Source organism: Lathyrus oleraceus, chromosome 3 (assembly GCF_024323335.1).
Source record: "Lathyrus oleraceus cultivar Zhongwan6 chromosome 3, CAAS_Psat_ZW6_1.0, whole genome shotgun sequence".
NCBI classification, from domain to species: Eukaryota; Viridiplantae; Streptophyta; class Magnoliopsida; order Fabales; family Fabaceae; genus Lathyrus; species Lathyrus oleraceus.
In genome coordinates this window covers 252,529,288-252,543,352 of record NC_066581.1, presented here as the reverse complement: position 1 = coordinate 252,543,352, position 14,065 = coordinate 252,529,288, and positions in this window count along the sequence as shown.

Below are 14,065 nucleotides of genomic sequence, written 5' to 3'. Positions count from 1 at the left end.
TCTTACACTTGGTTTGTCACTGGATCCATTGTGATTAATATGAGCATTATAGACCATTAAGTCTTAATTCATCCATATATTTTAGTCCTTTCTTTATGGGTCAGAGCCATGTCATGCATTGCGTGATTCATTCAAGATTAAATATCCAAGTTGAAAGGTTTTAAATCAAAATTAGGTTTCACTCATTGCTCAGGTTCATTATCTTTTTCCAACATACCATTCCAAGGTCCATGAATGAGACACCAATATCAAGATGCACTCATTTTTCTTGGGAAGTATTTGAACAAGGTGAAAGTCATGTTTTAGAGAAACCAAGTCATATTCGTTCAAGACCTTTTTTACATTACAAGTCATATGTGTACATTTTACAAGTCCATACACTTTACATTAAGAAAAAACCCTATTCTAACCTACATTTGATTTTGGTCAAATGTTGACTTTTTGGTTAACTAGTTGACCAAAATCACCACCACATCACCATGATCTTGAAGCCCACATCCTTTTGTTCTTGCCTTGATGTCCTTGACAAAACATCAATTTTCCATGCCAAAACCTGTAAAATTACATTTGACACCATTATGTCACCAAATATAACTTTGTTCGATGCATATCACTTCTTAAACATAAAATCAAGCCAAAGCAAGTCATTTGTATTTCACCATTTTTTCTTAAATGGACCTAACATAAAATTTCCATTCTCATGACTAACAAAACATGTACCAAAATGCATCAATAGTTTAGCATAAAAACACTAACTCACATATTCAAAAAAATGGTATTCATTCATTCAATTCCATACGATCCATTTTGTCAACAACATAACTAACATAATCAAAGCATTCAAGTGTATAGCATTCATAAGCAATAAACATTTCTACATCAATCCATTCAAGGATACATATTCCATACACAATTTAATTAACACATTCCATAGTTCACCATAGTCCAATACACTAATCCAAACAGGCCAATAGTAGCCTAATCGCATTTATATGTCCAAGCAACTCATTGAAAAATGCATAGCAAAGAAACCAAACACATTACAACCTGTAATTTTTCTAACAAAGTGAAAGATAACCCCTACATAAAATTTCTAATAGAGCAATTTGTCATATGCGAGTAACTAACAGAAATTACATAATTTGGATTTTTAAATTTCATCACATTACATTTAATCGAATTTTGCATTACACTAACTGATTTTTTTTAATTTCTAATTACATTACATCACTTATGCATTTCAATTTTAAACTAACACATTCAAATTAACTCATTTAAACCCTAATAGAATTCTGAATTTCTAACTAACTCAGTGGAACTTCATTCGAATTTGAGATGCATTTGAGTTGCATCTCTAATAGATATCAAAGTCTATAAATTGTAAGCTTCACTCTTCAATCAAGGACCAATCACAAAAATCACAAATTTCTCTCTCCAACTTCACTATGTTTCTGTAGCGGTAAATTCATGACCATTAAGTTATGGATAAACTTAACATCAATTAAACTAGAGTCGCCGCCGCGCTTTTATTGTTTGCAAGGGAAAAGGGAAAAGTACGAACAAAACCCAAAGATAAGAAGTTTTCAAATCAAAACTAATAAAATTCCAGAGAATATAGGTAAGGGGGTTGGTTACACAGAGGGAAGGTGTTAGCACCCAAAGTGTCCTAGGTAATCCAAGGGAGCTCTTTTATGTGTGCATGTGTTTTAGTATAAAATGATGTTTGCAATAAATAGAGTGTGGGGATGAGAAAAGAATTCATTAATTATATTTTTGTGTTTGACAAGACCTTCGGACTTGTGCCTACGTACCAACATAAAAATGAGGGATCAAAACCTCGTAGTTCGTGGTATCAATTTCAAAGTGAGTGAATTGCTTTTAACAAAAATTTAAGTTTGAAAGAGGCACAAAAGGCCTAAAAGAGCTTGAATGAGTGTTATTTCTTTTTGTCTTTTGAAATTTTAAGTCAATATGATTAGATTCATTTACAAGTTTGATTAAAAAAAGAGTTTAAAAATGCAATGGCGTAAGGCCAAAGTTTCTAATTTGCAAAAGAGTCTAAATTTTGAAATCACAAGCAAAGAAGGTTTTGAAAAGGGGGGGGGATTTGAAATTTAAGAAGTGGGAGGAGATGAAGAGACTAATTTTAAGCAAAAATTTAAAAGTTAAGAGTTGAAAAGATTTGACCAATGGGATGCAATCCAATAGACAAGAATGTCATATAGAAACCCATTTTTCCTTTGGACTTTAAATCAAGCAATATCAATAAGCAAGTAGCACAATGAAGAGCAAGGAATCAAATAAATATATACACATCCAAGCTATCAACTCTATAGTCTTCTTCATAATCTTCCCCGTGTATCAGATGACATACTCCTTGAATGGCTCAGAAATAGGCATTGGACACAGGTTCAAAGTAACATTTGCATCAATACCATGTAGCAGATGAACTCAAGTGGATCCTAATACTTGCATCAGATGAAAATTCAAATCACAAGAACTTGGTTTCAGAAATGTTGTAATTGGCCAAGTCCTTTTGCATAGGGAATGTTGCCTAATTCTAAGTCCAAAGCTCAAATCAGATCCAACAGTCCACACAAATATTTTTTAAGGGTTTTTGTTATTATTATGTACATTAAGGTCCTAAGACCACAAACACAAACAAGATACACAAACAAGTATATACAATCACAATATATGGCTCAAGTGAGCAAAGGGAAAATGGCATTAAAATAAACAAGTTAAGTGATATGTAAAATGGCTTGAATTTAAAGTTCATAAGGTAAATGACTTGAATTTAAAAGTTAGTCCAAATGCTAGTTGATTAGATGTTAGTATTTCTTTTGTTTTTTTTCAATTGTTTAAGTCATTCTTTGGAGAACACTCAACCCTCTATTCACAAGCATGGATCTTTGAACCAAGACATCTTCCAAAGGAAGGAAAAAAGGCCAAGTTTCCACATAATACCATGAAAGGGGGGGTACTTAAAATCTCACTTACTAGAATGTTATACTTTTGGGTCAAAATTTAGCGCTATGTTAAGCAATCGTAATTGGACTTATGTAGAAGTCACAACTATCTGAGGTTGAGAAATAGAAATTTTAGTGTTAATGCATGTTAGAGATATGGTATAATTAACCATACTCCTAAAACATACCACACTTAAAATAAAATGTCAAAAGGGTGGACCTAATCGCATCCTTACTAGTATTGGTTTATCAACCAATTAGCCTTAGGACATAGAGATATCATAGGTCAATGGAATGGATGAGATAGAATGGGATTGAAGATGAAGAGGGAGGGGGAATGAGACAATCACAAATTGGTTATGGGAGGACTTTTATCAAATTAAAATCATTCATTCATTTTGGGAGATGAAATGTACATTTCATCAATCCCCTAAATCCAATGATTTTAATCCAACAAAGTCAAATCAACCTTGACCAAGGCCCAAACACAATAGTCAAACTTCACAAGTCAATAAAAATAGCTCAACACAATTTATTCGCAATTAAACAATTAAAAATCAATTAAAAATGCAATAAATTAAATCATGTTTGATCAAAAACCTAAAATCTCTTCAAAACACCAAATAAATGGCCAAGAGATTTATCATAGATCAAACAAGGTCAAAGGACCTAGGAGAAAAAATTTCATTATTTTTGGAGATTTAAAAGTATTTTTAAATAATTAAAAATAAGCACAAAAACAATTAAATCATGAAAAATATTAATATTGATCCAAAAAATAATTTTAATTCAGAAAATGAAAGAGAAAATTTTTTGAAATTTTTTGGTGAAAGTCCCATATTTTTGGATCAATATTGAAATTAATATGAATTAATGAAAATAAAGCAATAAAAATAGAAATTCAAAAATTCAAAAATACGTGGACCATCTGATCTCCCTCATTAATTGAGGTGGCGGATCAGATGGTCCCAAGCGCGCGTTCCATGTGGTCTGGAGTCAACAGCGCAGCAGGCATGGTAATCAAAACCAATGCTCGGGATTAGAACATTTCAAATGGATCATGTGGTTCAGAGCTTTGCCAACACATCGCCGGAGCCAGAGCTCTGGTCTTCTTCTCCGGTGGACCTCAGTGGACTGGTACACCTTCAACCATCACCAAAATGAAAAAAGAGGACATGAGTTTAAAGAAAAATGCTCAGGAGCTTGAATCTGGCCTCAATTTTGTCTAACCCCAAGTATATAGGAAGATACAGGGAGTTGAAATTTAAGGATCATGATCAGAGTTGCTTCGATTTAACCTCTAAGCAACTCAATCTTGATTCCTACATTGGTAGGACGTCAGACAACCAAAAATCAACAAGAATAGTGGAGAAATAAGAGAGAATCGAATAGTGGAAAAATCTGGAAAACCACATTCAATGTAGCTTCAGATTGGCATGATCTTGCTCTTAATTATGCTTGGCCTTGCTTCAGATGCTTGATGGAGTGGAAATAGATCAAGGAAAGGGATGGACTCTTGGAATTTCAATCTCAAAACAGTTGGAGATTTGAAACTCGATTTTCAAAGAAACTCCTCAAGCTTATCCTTTAATGGTGAGGGTTTAGGGTTTTTGATTCAAAGCTTGTGTGACAGGGTCCTCAATTCTGAGCAAGAGAGCTTCTATTTATAGTCAAGGAGATTGATAATTGCACACTTCCACTTTTGTCCAAAAGTTGAAAATCTCACTTGCATGCTTGCATGGTCGTGTGATAGGCCCATCAAATGATGCACTTAGGTCCAAAATTGTGTGTAAGCAATGCTGAAATCATGTTGTCAAGCCATGCATTCGTGTATGAAAAGTGGAACTTCAAATCTCCCAAATGGTCCTCCAACTTTAAGTCATGCGCAAGCCATTCATACTTTGTCCAAATGATATGAATTTGGATATTTTGGAAAGGTTAGATCAAAAGGAACAACTTTCATGTTTAACACTTTTTCATTTGAAGCTTGGACCATGATGAATTTTGAGGTGGAAGTTTGGAAAATCAAACATATCAAAAAAAACCTAAGTACTAAGCCATATGTTCACTTCTTCCACCTAGAATAACTTTTTCTATGGACTTAAAATGAGAAAGGTTCCTGCATAAAAGTTGTAGCTATTTCAAATTCCTTCAATTTAGTCATAAATTTGACCTCATTCATATTTAGCATGAAGGAGTTATGCATTTTAGAAGTTGAGGAAAATCATTTGTTCAATGGTATTGGCCCAAAATGACCTATAATGTTTCCTCTTATCACATGTACTTGCAAGTTGAATTTGCTCTTACTCCAAACATCAAAGTTGAAGTATACATACTTAATTTGATCATGCAATTTGAATAGATTTCATCTCATAAACATTGAGCAAGTTATGGTCTTGGGAAGTTGACCTCCAAATTAGGGTTTAGACAAAATGACCTATAATCTTTCACCATAAAAAATGACTTTACAAGCAAACCTAGCTCTTGACCTCAACATGGAAGTTGTTTGGAATGTCATTTAGAGTAACGTTTTTCTTGGAATCATTTTCATATGATATAAATTGTAGGAGATAGGGTCTAGGGAACCCTAGTTTTGACCATTTGACTTTCTTTAGTCAACCACCATGAACCAACTTGCTAGCTTGACATTCTATTGACTTTTGGGACTCATGGAGAACCATATATGCATATGATGTGAAGTATCCCTTGAAATATTTTATCAATTGGTGAAGAAACTTGTTGAATAAGTCATACAAGATACCCAGATGAATTAGGCTTTCCAAGGTAAACAAACTTCAAACTCTTGATGATTTCTTGATCAAAATAACATGTGAAGATCTTGGAGATCCATATATGATACTTAGAGCCATATTAAACCATTTCTTGATTGAGCTCCTTGCATTGAGGGTCTCAAACCCTATATATGAGCTTGATAGAGCATAGGTGAGCATGTGCACTACCTACAAAAGAGTTAAACTATACAATGACATATTTTTGGTATTTTGGTTAGTAAATAAATAAAAACAAAGTATGATACAATCACATGGTGCTTGGTGATCTTTCCCAATGCAAACCCAATGAATGAGGGGTAAGGAAGATGCCAAAGTGTGATCCCAATGCATATGATGAGAATAGCATGAGGGATCTTAGGGTCAAAATTGGGGTCTTACAGTTTCAAAACTCTGTTAGATTGATTCCTCAAACTCTCATGTTTTCTCTTCAATCCACATCAAGCATTTGTAGACAAGAAGAGGAGGTGGAGCAAATAAGAGCATAAGAAGAAAAGAGGAGGAACTCAGTACATGTATTCGTCGGAGAACCACCGGGTCGGAGCTTCAATTTGGTAAATCTTCTGCTCTTGCTTCAACTATCTTTTCATTTCTTGAATGCAATCCATGATTTCATCCACTATTTATTCTCAATTCGGCATGCAAAAAATGAACTCATTGAAGGTGCACGATGATTTTGATTTGAATAGGAAGATTTGGCTTGGATTTGTATTCTATTTTTGTTCTTGACTTTTGTATGAACTGTTGAGATGAGAGTGAGAGCTTGGAATCGAAGATTCGTGTATGCTTGGATCCAATTTCATTTTATTTACTCTTGATTTTCGTCGAACATCTGTATGAGAGTGAGAGTCTAGAACCGAAGCTGATGAAACAAAAAAGATTCGTGTATGTTGAGTTCATGTGCTAGCTTAAATCTGGATTCAATTTTCTCTCATTTATTTCTTGTATGAACTTTGGAGATGAGAGTGAAAGAAACGTGAAATTGAAGATGAAGCAAAGGGATTCATGTGATGTATGTTGGAGTGGTTCATGTGTGAGCATTGATATGAGAGTGTGAGAGCCTGGAAATTATGATGAAGTGAAATATGCGGTTAACGATTAAGAATGATGTATGATTCGTGTAATGCTTTCTTTATGGCAAAAATTAACATTGATGTATGGTTAACAATTAGCATGACTACAATTGTTAAGGTTTTTATACAGTGAAACCATAGTAGATATCACCTAGGACTAGGGATACCCTATGGTTACCGGATTATTCTTGTTAAATTAAAATGCTTGGCTTCATCATAATTACCTAAGGACTTAGAGGTTAGATTGAATACCAAAGGCTTCCCTCTGAGGTCTTAGGGGGAAATAATCTTAAGATCCGGTAATTGAAACAATGTTCAGTATTAAGGAGATATACACTCAAGGGTCATTACAGGAGATTTTTATACACCTTCCTTGGCATATCATATTAACTTGTGAAAATATTTATTTGTTATATTTTTTCGTACAGTGAATTCTCCAAAACCATAACTAGTACTTTGGTTCAATTGAGTGACTATTTACCCTTATATTGTTGTGCAATCCTTGAGATCGATCTTTGGGAAACATCCCTCTTATTACTACATCAGCAAAAATAGTACACTTGCTATTTTCCCGATCATTTAGCGTTGGTTTAGTAGGCTTAGTGAAGGTTGTATATCTGGCCTTGGTCCATTGTCCTGTAGCAGGCATGATTCTGACTTGGGTGATTTTGCAGTATGGCTTCATGGGGTTCTGTAGGTGTGGTCCTGGTTTGTGCAGGTATGCAACATTGCAATAGGGTTATGTCCATTGCCTCAGCCTCTTGTGGCAGCTTGGTTCAAGGCATGTGCAGGTCTGGTGGTTCGCATCAGATAGTCAGGTACTTATGACTTGGTGGGGTTATGTTGTTCATGGTGGTAGCAGATTCTGACTTAACTTGATCTTCATTATGAGGTTTGGGAATATTTCACTTACTCACCTTGATTTTGATTGCCCTCTTGTGTGTGCTGCTAGATTTACCATGTTAGTTAACATGATTTTGTTGTAACATGATGGTGCCTTAACATTGTCATTCTGAACATGGTTGCTGCAACCACATGATGCTTTTGAAATTGTAGTTATGAGCATGGCTACTTGGTGAATCAGGATCAGAACATTGATTAAAATGTTATGCTTGCTTATGCTTAAATGAACAAATTTATAATGTTCTGGTTCTTGTCATGACTGCATTGCCATGTTTTGCAGAGTTATTTGTATGATTCTTGACTGGTGTGTGAATGATGTAGGGTTGCAAGGTAGTTGAAGTTATGGCTAGCCCAAGTTCAAACATGTTCATGGCATGTAGACCACAAAAAATGAAGAAACAAGTCCAAATGGTTAGGTCAAGATCAGAATGGACATGGAACATGAAGTATGGAATTAGTACTAGCCATTTAGTAGTTTAAGGAATATGTGAGTTGACTTTGGTCAAAGTTGACCAAAAAGTCAATTGTTGACCAAAGTCAACACTTGGTCAAAGTTGCCAAAAATTGTAATTTTTCATGTAATGGACATCTTATGTGTAATGATGGAATTTGATGTGTATGAATGAAATTTACACTTGTTTATGAATGAATTTGATACTTGTATGATATTGTATGAACATGATTTGAATTTGATGTTTTTATGGAATTGAATCTTGATACTTGTAATGAATTGATGAATATGAACCATTACATGACCATGAGTTGAAATAGATTGAGATGAACTTTGAACATGACATAGATTAACATGAATGATGAACAAGACCATGACTTTAATGAACCATTAACATGAATTAAATTAACTTGAATGGACAATGATGAACATGAACCTAAGATCTTAGCAAGGACCAACATGTACTATGACCTATCCAACGATTCATAGGCCAAGCACCAATGGCATGACAATGGACTTGAACAACATTGACCAGGTGGAACCAAGCAAGTCATGGACTAGGCACTTGAAATGACCAGATGAAATGTCATGGAATGGAAGCAAAAATGGAAGTTGTGGGATCAAAGACTTGAGTTAGGACCAAAGGGCTCAAGCACAAATGAATGGAACTAAAACCAAGTAATCAACATGAGTGAACCATGAACAAGAGGTTATTGGGGGGATTAATCAAGCAAGAGAATCAAACACACAATGTGTGAAGATTTAGATGAAACTAGGGTTTGGAGGCCATCCAGATGAAAAGTCAAGCCATAAGGTAACTTAGGACCATATCCTCCCTGATTAGGGTTTCATGAGGCATACCCTTCAACCAAGATCTTTGAATCAATCATGATGCTTCACAAATAAATCTTTAATATATGAACCTCCCAATTAGGGTTTTGATAGCCAAGACAAGGCCCAGAGAAAATCCATAAGGCCTTATAAACATATCATTAAGAATTAGGGTTTGAAAGTCCTGAGGAGTTTCATGATGAAACCCTATTGAATTCATGCTTCAATAGACCATGCAATTAGGGTTTCACATCCCTTATGCTCAGATGAATAGTCAATACCATGCCTTTGAAAGTTTGATCCACACATAAATTCTAGCTTGCAAGCCAAGAGCTTTGAATCTATAGTAATCAATTTATCGGATGAATGATGCATATGAATGAGGAATGAATATATACAGATGGTTCTTAAGTCAAGGATTGAATAAAAAGATAAAAAGGGGAGGGAAAATTTTTGGGTGTGACATGTATAGTAAATTCTTCCACAAAAGAACTATATGCCGATTTCATTATGCATTTTAGGAAAGTTTGTGAAAAGTATCTTGATTTGTTGAAATATGTCGAAAGAGAATCAAATACACAAAAGTCAAAAGGGATGCCACCCATATATTTAGCCAGTGACATATGTTTCAATTTGTTTTAATTTATTATTTAGTCGAACAAATAAGTGTATGTAATTGTATATCAATATAAATAAAGTGTAATATATTCAACATTTGTTCATATTGTGTCTTAATGCATTTTTTTATCTTCCTCATGCAAACGTTTGTTCTTTTTAAATAAAAAAGGCTATGTTTCAAAGGTTATTTTTTCAAACCTATTCAGGAGAGGTTCCAGAATGCATCTCTGGAACAAAATAATACGGTGCGGAACTGGAGATATATCTTCGGAATTAGTATGCCTGCTTTTGAGTAATCCATATTGATATATGGATTCTAAAAATTAAGGTGCTTTTGTTTCTTATTTTAAACAAATTGAAAATATCTCAAATGTCACAAATAAACATCAACTGGTATGTCGCAAATGTTTCCTTCTCCAACAAAACTCCCGAGCGAATCTTTAATCTCACCAAGTACACATCTCTTGCAGATATTACAGATGAAACCCATTATCTCCTACCTTACGAAACCAATTGGAGAATTGTGAAGCTCGAGTACCGTTCACCATCGGTTGACAATGGAGGGAAGATTGAGTTCAGCTAATTTAAGCTCAAGACAGATGCAAATGTTAGGGCTATGTGGAAAAACTTTTTCCATTTCAAAACAAAATTTTCGGTCGAGTTGAAAGTGAAGATTCCAAGATCGCCCAAAGATATTCTTAAGATGTTGAAGCATCCACCTAGATATTGAAGTGTAATTTTTCATTTTGTATTACAATCATTTATGTATTGCTTATTTTATGTTATGAATGTTAATTTTATTTTGTCAAATTACATGTTTTTGATGTATGCTTCTGGTTTTGGTCTACATACGTTCCGGAAATGTATCTACGAAAATTTACTAGAGATGCATCTACGGAATTAAAAAAACCAACTTATATGGCGCCACTCGGAATGGCCTGTGTTGAGTGTGTATTTGGTGTGTCCATAGATGCATCTTCGGAAATTGGGGGCATTTTAGAAATTTCGAGTGGTGCCTAAAAAACATATAGGATGCATTAAAAAATCCCCATAAAAAAAGATTGAGACCCCTGTTTTTTGGAGGCCCTGGGTTATGGGTCTGGGTGTCTTGGCCCGAAGTCGACCCTGTCTTTTACTTCCCCTTTACAAGGTAATAAAATAATTTATATTTGATTGAACCAATTAATAGACCAATAAAAATAAACATTATTTTAATATTTCATATGATATTTCAAGATAATTTCACTAATATATAATAAAACAACAACTAAGCTTTATTTTGTTAAGTAGATTGGTTACTATAAGACCCCAATTTTGACCATAAGATCCTCATGTTATCTCATCATTTGCATAGGCTTTGGGATCACACCTTGGCATCCTCCTTACCCCATTCATTGGGTTTGCATTGGGAAAGATCACCAAGCATATTTGATTGTATCATACTTTGTTTTTCTTTATTTACTAACCAAAATACCAAAAATATGTCTATGCATAGCTTTGTTTCTTTTGTAGGTAGTGTGTGCATCCACCAATGCCTCATCAAGCTCACAACTAGAGTTTGAGACCCTCAATGCAAGGAGATAAATCAAGAGATGGTTCATATCATATATGGGTCCTCGTGATCTTCATTTATCATTTTGATCAAGAATTCACCAAGAGTTTGAAGCTTGTTTGCCTTGGAAGCCCTAATTCATCTAGGTATCTTATATGACTTCCTCAACAAGTTTCTTTAACATTTGATCAAATATATCAAGGTATACTTCATTACACATAAACGTATGCATATATGATCCTCCATGAGTCCAAACGATCAATAGAACTTCAAGTTTTCAAGTTGGTTCATGATGGTTGACCAGAGAAAGTCAACTGGTCAAAACTAGGGTTCACTAGACCCTATCTCCTACATTTTTTGTCATATGAAAATTATTCCAAGAGAAAAGTTACTCCTTGTGACATTACAAACAACTTTTATGTTGAAGTCAAGAGCTATTTTTTCTTAAAAAGATGATTTTTATGGTGAAAGTTTCATGATCAATTTCAATATGTCCTATCAAACTTTGTTTCTTTGATAAATTTCAAATTCAACTTGCAAGGGCATGTGCCAAGAGGAAACATGATAGGTCATTTTGGGCCATTACCATTGAACAAGCAATTTTCGTCATCTTCTAAAATGCATAACTCCTTCATGCCAAATCCAAATGAGGTCAAATTTGTGACCAAATTGAATAAGTTTGAAATATATACAACTTTTATGAAGGATTTTTTTTCCATTTGAAGCTCATAGAAAAAGTTATTCAAGGTGGAAGAAGTGAACATTTGACTTGGTACTTAGAAAAATTTCTATTATGTTTTATTTTCCAAACTTCCCCCTAAATCATGATCCAAGCTTCAAATGAAAAAGTGTTAAACATGGAAGTTGTTCCCCTTGATCTCACCTTTCCAAAAAGTCCAAGATCACCTCATTTGGACCAAGATTGAGGGACTTGCGTATGGTTCCTTTCATAGGTTTATTTTGGTAAATTTTGAATTCAAATAACCATTTCATATTGCATGCTTACATGTTATGGTTTCAGTACTCAATGTGCACGAATTGGAGTTGGATTGCATCATTCTTCAGGCCTAAATCATTGCCCATGCATCCATGCACCAAAGTTGCTAAAATTGGCAAATTTTTAAAGTGTGTGAAAAGCAACTTGATACACTATAAATACAAAGCCATTGTGATCAGAAAAAGGATTCCTACTTGCCCAAGCTTTGAACCATTGTCTCCCTAACCTCCATTAAAGGATAAACTTGAAGATTTCACTTGAAGTCGAGTTTCAAATCTCCTTCTGTTTTGAGATTGAAACTCCAAGAATCCAAGCCCTTCTTTGGTCTAATTCACTTCCTGCAATCTTCTAGAGTCGAGCCAAGGCCAATTGGAAGCAAGATCAAGCCAGATTCAAGCCACTCGAAGGTGATTTTTCAGAAACTTTCTCTCTTTGATTATCTCTCAATTCTTCACCATTCTCTTTGATTTTTTGGTTGGCTGAAGTCCCACCAATGTAGGCGACAAGATTGAGTTACTTTAAGGTCAAATCAAAGCAACTCAGATCATGAACCTCAAATTTAAAATCCATGTATCTTTTAGTATATTTGGAATTGGAAGAAATGGAGGTCAGATTCGTGCTCCTGAGTATTTTTCCTTCAAAAACATGTACTCACTTTTCATTTTCCGTTTGGTTTATGGTGGACCAGTCCGGTGAACATACCACCAGAGCCCTAGCTCCGGTGAACATACCACCAGAGCCCTAGCTCTGGTGGTGTGTTGGCATGTCCAGAACCCTTTGATCACCATCCCACGTTTTAATCTGATCCTTTGCTTTTAAATACCAAGTTTGCAACATGTTGACTGTAGTGCATCATGGAACGCGCGCGCTTGGTCACCTCAATTAATGAGGGAAATCTGATGGCCCTTGTTTTTTTGTATTTTCTGAATTTCCATTCAATCCACTTATTTTATTTTATTCATAGAAATTTCATTTTTAATCCAAAAAATATGGGACTTTCACCAATAATCTTTAAATATTTTTCTCTTCCACATTCTAAATTAAAAATGTTTTTTGGATTAATTTTGATATTTTTCATGAATTAAATGTTTTTGTGCAAATTTTTAATTGTTTAAAAATACTTCTGACTTTTCAAAAATAGTGAAATTTTTTGCCTAAGGTCCTTTGACCTTGTTTGACCTAGGATAAATCCCTTGGCCATTTATTTGGTGTTTTGAAGGGATTTTAGGTTTTGACGAAATTAAAATGTATTTTAATTCATTTTTAAATTGATTTTTAATTGATTAAATGTTTTAAAATGTTGTTGAGTCATTTTTATGGTCTTGTAATGTTTGACTTTCTGTTTGGGCCTTGATCAAGGTTGATTTGACTTTTGTTAGATCAAAACCATTGGATTTAGGGGATTGATGAAATGTACATTTCATCTCCCAAAATGAATGGATGGTTTTGATTTGATGAAATTCTTCTCATGATCAATTTGTGTTTCTATCTTCCCCTCCCTCTTCATATTCATCCCTATTCTTCCCCATTCCATCATTTGATCCATGAAATCTCTAATGTCTAAAAGCTAATTGATTCATCAATGGCCTTGTGTCAGATGAATCAATACAAATGTGACTGAGATAGGTCCCTCCCTTCTGATCTTTTTTCTTTTAGTGTGTGGTATGCTTTAAGAGTTTGATTCTTTATACCAAATCTCTAACATGCATTAACACCTAAATTTGTATTGCCTGGCCTCAGATAATTGTGACTTCTACATAAGTCCAATTACGGTTGCTTAACATAGAGTTAAATTTGACCCTCAAGGCATAGCATTCTAGTAAATGAGATTGTAAGTCTCCCGTTCTTCATGGCATTGTATGGAGACTTGACCTTTTATCCT